General features: G+C 44.0%; 1 pseudogene; it reads left to right on the top strand.

Annotated features, from left to right (window-relative positions):
- The first annotated feature begins 5,294 nt into the window (after nucleotides 1-5,294).
- On the top strand, nucleotides 5,295-5,412 carry LOC124719152 (annotated as a pseudogene).
- The last annotated feature ends 675 nt before the right edge of the window (nucleotides 5,413-6,087 follow it).

The following is a 6,087-nucleotide window of genomic DNA, read 5'->3' as shown; positions in this document are numbered from 1 at the left end:
TGTACATCAAAGTAGTGATGCTTCCTTGGAAGAATTCCTTGACATCCTAGCCCCACAGCTGACAGAAGATGACAACGAAAATTTTCTCGAGGTTGTCAGTGAAGAAGACGTGTATGAGACTCTGTGCGCCTCGCCACCAAAAAAATCCCCAGGACCGGATGGTCTGCCAGCAGAGTTTTACATCCGTTACTGGCCAATAGTAGGTGCGAAAATTACGGACATTGTAAATGAGGTTATTCAGGGGAAAATGATTCCGGCTGAGTTTAAGGAGAGTAAAATTGTTCTGGTGCCAGAAAATAATGGAAACAAAGATTTAAATAATTTTCGTCCAATTTCACTGCTGAATTCTGATTATAAATTAATAGCTAGAATAATAAACAAGAGAATTTCATGCCTTACAGATAAAATTATTAGTCAACATCAGAACTGTGCGCAAGGCAGAACCATTTTTCAAAATCTAGCGGAATTGAGGGATATCATTGCAATAACTTCTGTAACAAACATAAAGTGTGCTTTATTGTTTTTAGATTTTTATAAGGCGTTCGATGTAGTTAACCATGAATATCTTCTACAGACATTGAAGAAAATAGGTTTCAACGATAGGGTTATCCAGTTGATTAAGAACATAGCAACTGGAATAAATGCTAAAATAGCGGTGAATTGTCAACAATCCAGGCCGATGCAAATACAACGAGGTGTTCCTCAAGGAAGTCCTCTGTCCATGTCGCTCTTCGCAATTTCGCTGGAACCTTTCCTCCGACACGTCCATGCTACATTAAAAGGCTTAACATTATCAGGAAACAAAACAGTTATAAGAGCCTATGCTGACGATATAGGGGTCATTATAAGGAATAATGACGAGGTAACCACGCTAGCAACAGTGATTGATTCGTACTGTAGAGCATCTGGAGCCAATGCAAACGGAAAAAAAAGTAAGATGTTAAATCTCAGAGGTTTTGATAATATCAACGTCGAGTGGGCAAAATTAGTCGGACAACATAAAACACTTGGGATCACTCTGACAGCATGCCCTATGAAAATGACGGCTTTAAATTGGAAAGTTGCAGCAGATAAAGTGCAAGGAGCCATTGTAGAGAATTTAACTCGATATATGAACCAAGTTCAACGAACACAGTATATCAACTCATGCATCCTTGCTAAGGCTTATTATACTGCCCAGCTGTTTCCAATACCGAGAATGATAGCGAGAAGAATAATGTCCAAAATCACAAAATTTTTATGGACAGGTGAAGTGTTCAGAGTACCTGCTAAAGTAGCCACTTTACATCCTAAAAATGGTGGACTAGGATTAACTGACATAACGGATAAAGCCTCTGCTCTTTTTATCAAAAGGCAAGTTAATTTAATAAGAGACTCGCGAGAAAGCATAACCAGCCAACTTTTCGAGATCATTAAACCTCCAAGCCTGCTTCCCCCGATTGACGTGCAGAATATCAACAGTCGCTTACAGCACGTGAGGATTTTCTATGTTGAGTTTAGTTATGTCAGTGTCGAACTCAGGCAGTCCCGACACTTAACATCGAGAGCCATAATGCGGGAACGAAAGAAAAGCGAAGGAAGAAACAAAATAGAACGACAGTTTCCAAACATTGAGTGGACTGAGATTTGGAAGAACATTAGTTCTAATGTGCTCACGTCTAATATAAAAACGTCATGGTACAAGACAGTTAACAACATAGTTAGCACCAATGAAAGACTGCACGCAATCGGACTCTGTGAAACAAATTTATGTCAACAATGCCGTCTAGTTGACACAGTAATTCATAGATATACTTGCAGTGGTCACATGAATAGTTGGAAGTGGATTCGGGAGCAAATAGCTCTGATTACAAGAACATCCCCTGAGTATATATCGCTGTCATTGATAAACAGGCCTGAAGCACGCTATTTCCCAGAAGCAAAAAATAACGCTCTGTACTGGTTGCTGGGAAATTTTGTTAACTACGTCCTTAACAAATTAGGATCCGATAGCATCATAGAGTTCAAGGTACACATGCTGTGTGAGTTCCACAAAATTAGAAGCTATTCGACTCACAAGAAAAATTTCGGTAATATGCTAAAAATTGTATTTGAAAGAATGGGCATTGGTTAATATAAAAAAGAAGACTGTGTTGACAGTGATGTATTATAGTTACCTTAAGGATACTATTTAAGATTTTACAGTATATTTATTATGTGTGCTTTCTCTACTTCAGAGAGTAGTTTTTTGAAATTTATAAGCTAATGTACAGAACTTATGTGACATTGAGATTGTGTGTCTAATAGTGCCAAACACAAAACATGAAAGGTGCATTATTGGCTTATACTAGAAATTTGGAAACAGACAGTTTTTTATAGAAATTTCCTTATCGATTGGTTAAAACCATAAGATTCTATCCGATAAATGTAATATTCAATGGCTGGCACATTGCCCTGTTCATTTCTGCAGTGAAAGACTGATTATATAGATCTGATCACTTGAAATACTTAGATTCAATTAATATCCAGAAAGTGTAGTTGGAAGGCTAGTCAACTTTATTATATATCTCCTTTCCGCCATTCTCAAGTATTTATGTTTAATTTAATTCTTTCTGGTGATTTAGTCAGTAACACAATCTTCTGTTGTTTTTCCTTAATGTCAGCGCAATTGAAATGATCAAACCGCTTTGTTTAAATAACTTCATGTATGTATAACTTAGTATGTATTTGCAATGTGTAACATTGTTTCTTTTAATAAAGGTTTTATAAAAAAAAAAAAAAAAAGTAGCTGAGTGGTCAGCGTGTCAGACTGTCAATCCTAAGGACCCGGGTTCGATTCCCGGCTCGGTCGGAGATTTTTTGCGCTCAGGGACTGGGTGTTGTGTTGTCCTAATCATCATCATTTCATCCCCATCGACGCGCAGGTCGCCAAAGTGGCGTCAACTCGAAAGACCTGCACCAGGCGAACGGTCTACCCGACGGGAGGCCCTAGCCACACGACATTTCCATTTCCAATAGGCAGAAGGCGCAAGCTTTATGACCAGTAAGAAACGTTACTTCGAACGGCTGAAAACCTTTGTTTAAAAAAAAAGGAAACTGCAACCAATTTTCCAAGGCAGAAGGTCCGAAGCTTTTAACCTTAAACAATATTTAAGCCCAAGTGATGTAAGACTTGATAAGTAAGAGTCCAAAATTTTAAAGCTGGCCGGCCGGGGTGGCCGAGCGGTTCTAGGCGCTTCAGTCTGGAACCGCGCGACGGCTACGGTCGCAGGTTCGAATCCTGCCTCGGGCATGGACGTGTGTGACGTCCTTAGGTTAGTTAGGTTTAAGTAGTTCTGTTCTAGGGGACTTACGACCTTAACAGTTAAGTCCCATTGTGCTCAGAGCCATTTTTTTTAAGCGGAGGAAGGCCCATCATTTTAAGAACAACCCCACTACAATAAATTTTGAACAGGTATAAGGCCCACAGCTTTATCTTGAAAGACTGTACATTATAAAGCGGCTGGAAGCATTTGTGTTTTTAAAAAAACACAATTAGAAGCATACAAATTCCAACCATCGGCTATGAGCCATTAAAAAATGCACCATTAAACGCCAACAAGGAAGGAATTATAGGCAACGGCGCTCAGAAGTTTCCAGGCGCTCGGTCTGTCCTCAACGTTCGCTTAGGTGAGACAAGAAGTTGGCCCAACTATACTCGATCCGCCGGCAACACAACCAAGAGACAGACAGGGAACCACCGACAAGACGACTTGCTAACCACCGACCAGTATACGAGAATTCAAAAGCCAAAACGTTACAGACATAGCCGCCCACAACCAAAAATACATTAAGCTGTCAAAAACTACACACCACGTTGGACAGCGACAACAGGTGAGGAAAGGACGCTGCCTGAATTTACGTCAGCGACCAGGGCAGCTAACCGGAACACTAAAGGTCACAAGGCAGAAAATTCCGCTGGTGCACTTGAATTTCAAACCGACAAATATAGATAATTGCACCACACGGCGGCTAAATCTTCACCATCTCGAACACTCGCTGTTGCTCCTAGGAATACCGCCAACAGTGAACCACCAACCAAGGGGACAACGTGAACAGACGTGGCTTTGGTAATAAAATCACCACTCAACTTTCATGTCTTGGGTCGGTGTGCCACGAACCTCGCAGCACTAAAAACAGCCTCCCACAAGCTCCGACACTGCGTAGAGACCGCCAGCGGACCCGGCCGACTGCGCCGCGCGGAGACTTGATTGCTGATCCGCTCCAACCGACAGACTCACTGTCAGTACGCCGTCAACATTTGAAACAACTTGTCAGTGGGAATGACACCAACCACACACACAGTTTGGCAAACACTTGCAAGAAGACTTGAACGACACTCAGCAGTGGCTGTGCAACCATGAAGACAAATAGGGAGTCGATTCACACACACAGCCAACCCATAAGCGATCGACAAGCCAATTCACGTCGTCCGGTGGGACGACCGACCGACGATCCACGATGATCGCCCCTGACTCAAGTGATGTGTGGCGGCAACGGTCGGGCGAGCCAATGGACATGCGGGCCTCACTGCTGCTCTAAACCGAATGAACTAGTGCCGCATTCCAACTCCACGACAGGCAGGTTCGAACTGCACTCCTGGCACGCTCCAACTGACCACTGAGACAGACGACAACCGGGAAGTAATAGCATCGAAGCAAAGATAACACCTGAGGACTATATCGATAGGCGCTGCTGCTGCTGCCGCTCACGGCAGACATAGCAGCATCTCAGTGACAACAGAAATTGAAACTAACATATAGAGGTGGGAGCACGCAAAAAAAAAAAAAACCGAGATGTAAAATAAGAGATGGCACAGGCGCGAGCCACGCACGGCCCAGAGAGAATGGTTTTCAGTTGAGTGTATGATCACCACAGACAATCAAGCACGCTGTGCAACATCCTCATACGCTGGCCACAAGGTTGGCACGGAATTCTTGTGGTAAGGAGTTTACCACCAGCGTGGTTGACAGCTACTGTATAATGGGTGGTGGATGTGCTGTAATATGTCTCTCCTCAATACATCAGCAAGTGCTCGACAGAATCAATGTCGGGGAAACGGACAGACCAGTCCATTCACCAAATATGTTCTCGCCCCAAGAGCTCCTCCAACTGCGCTATTACATACGATCGTGCATTGTCATCCACAAATACGCACGCCTGAAAAGACACCAGAAAGGAGTACAACTACACAATAATTTTATCGGTGAGTGAACCGTCTTCAAGGATTTCAAGGTCCGCACACCTGTACAGTATTATGCCTACCCACACTAACAGGCAATGGCTTTGCCACAGTGGCTACACCGGTTCCCGTCAGATCACCGAAGTTAAGCGCTGTCGGACGTGGCTGGCACTTGGATGGGTGACCATCCGGGCCGCCATGCTCTGTTGCCATTTTTCGGGGTTCACTCAGCCTCGTGATGCCGATTGAGGAGCTACTCGACCGAGTAGTAGCGGCTCCAGTCACAGAAAACAATCATAACGACCGGGACAGTGGTGTGCTGATCAAACTCCCGTCCTATCCACATCCTCAGCTCAGGATGACACGGCGGTCGGACGGTCCCGATGGGCCACTTGTGGCCTGACGACCGGAGTGCTTTACACTGTAACAACATGTGCATCAAAACGATGGTGTTCCACAATGATCCTGGGCAGATTACGTGTTTCAGCCTCTCGTCATATAATGGTTCGTCCTGAATCACTACCTAGATTGAATCTGCTCTCATCCAAGAAGAGGACACGACCTTACTCGTCGTTGGTCTTGTCCCTGTGGTCTTGCACTACCGCCTACGGTGCAGCCGATTACTGTCATGTTCGGGGAGCAGGAAAGCCATTCACTTCTGGTGATCGTAGCATGCTGAAGAAACAGTACGTTGATCAGGAGAGTTGTCATCCATCATCTTGATACTGTCACCAAAATGTTGGCGATACGGTCCCACTATTGGTTACAGAATCCCGTCCCTGTACCACAGAACAGTGAGACTGCCCTCTGCAACCATAAGAGGATTGCGGTAGCCCATGTAATGCCACCCCAGAAAATCACTCCACGGCCATACTGTGCCAGATGCG

Source organism: Schistocerca piceifrons, chromosome 10 (genome assembly GCF_021461385.2).
Source record: "Schistocerca piceifrons isolate TAMUIC-IGC-003096 chromosome 10, iqSchPice1.1, whole genome shotgun sequence".
NCBI classification, from domain to species: domain Eukaryota; kingdom Metazoa; phylum Arthropoda; class Insecta; order Orthoptera; family Acrididae; genus Schistocerca; species Schistocerca piceifrons.
Note: the sequence above shows the minus strand (reverse complement) of the source record. Positions and strands in the feature narration are given on the sequence as shown.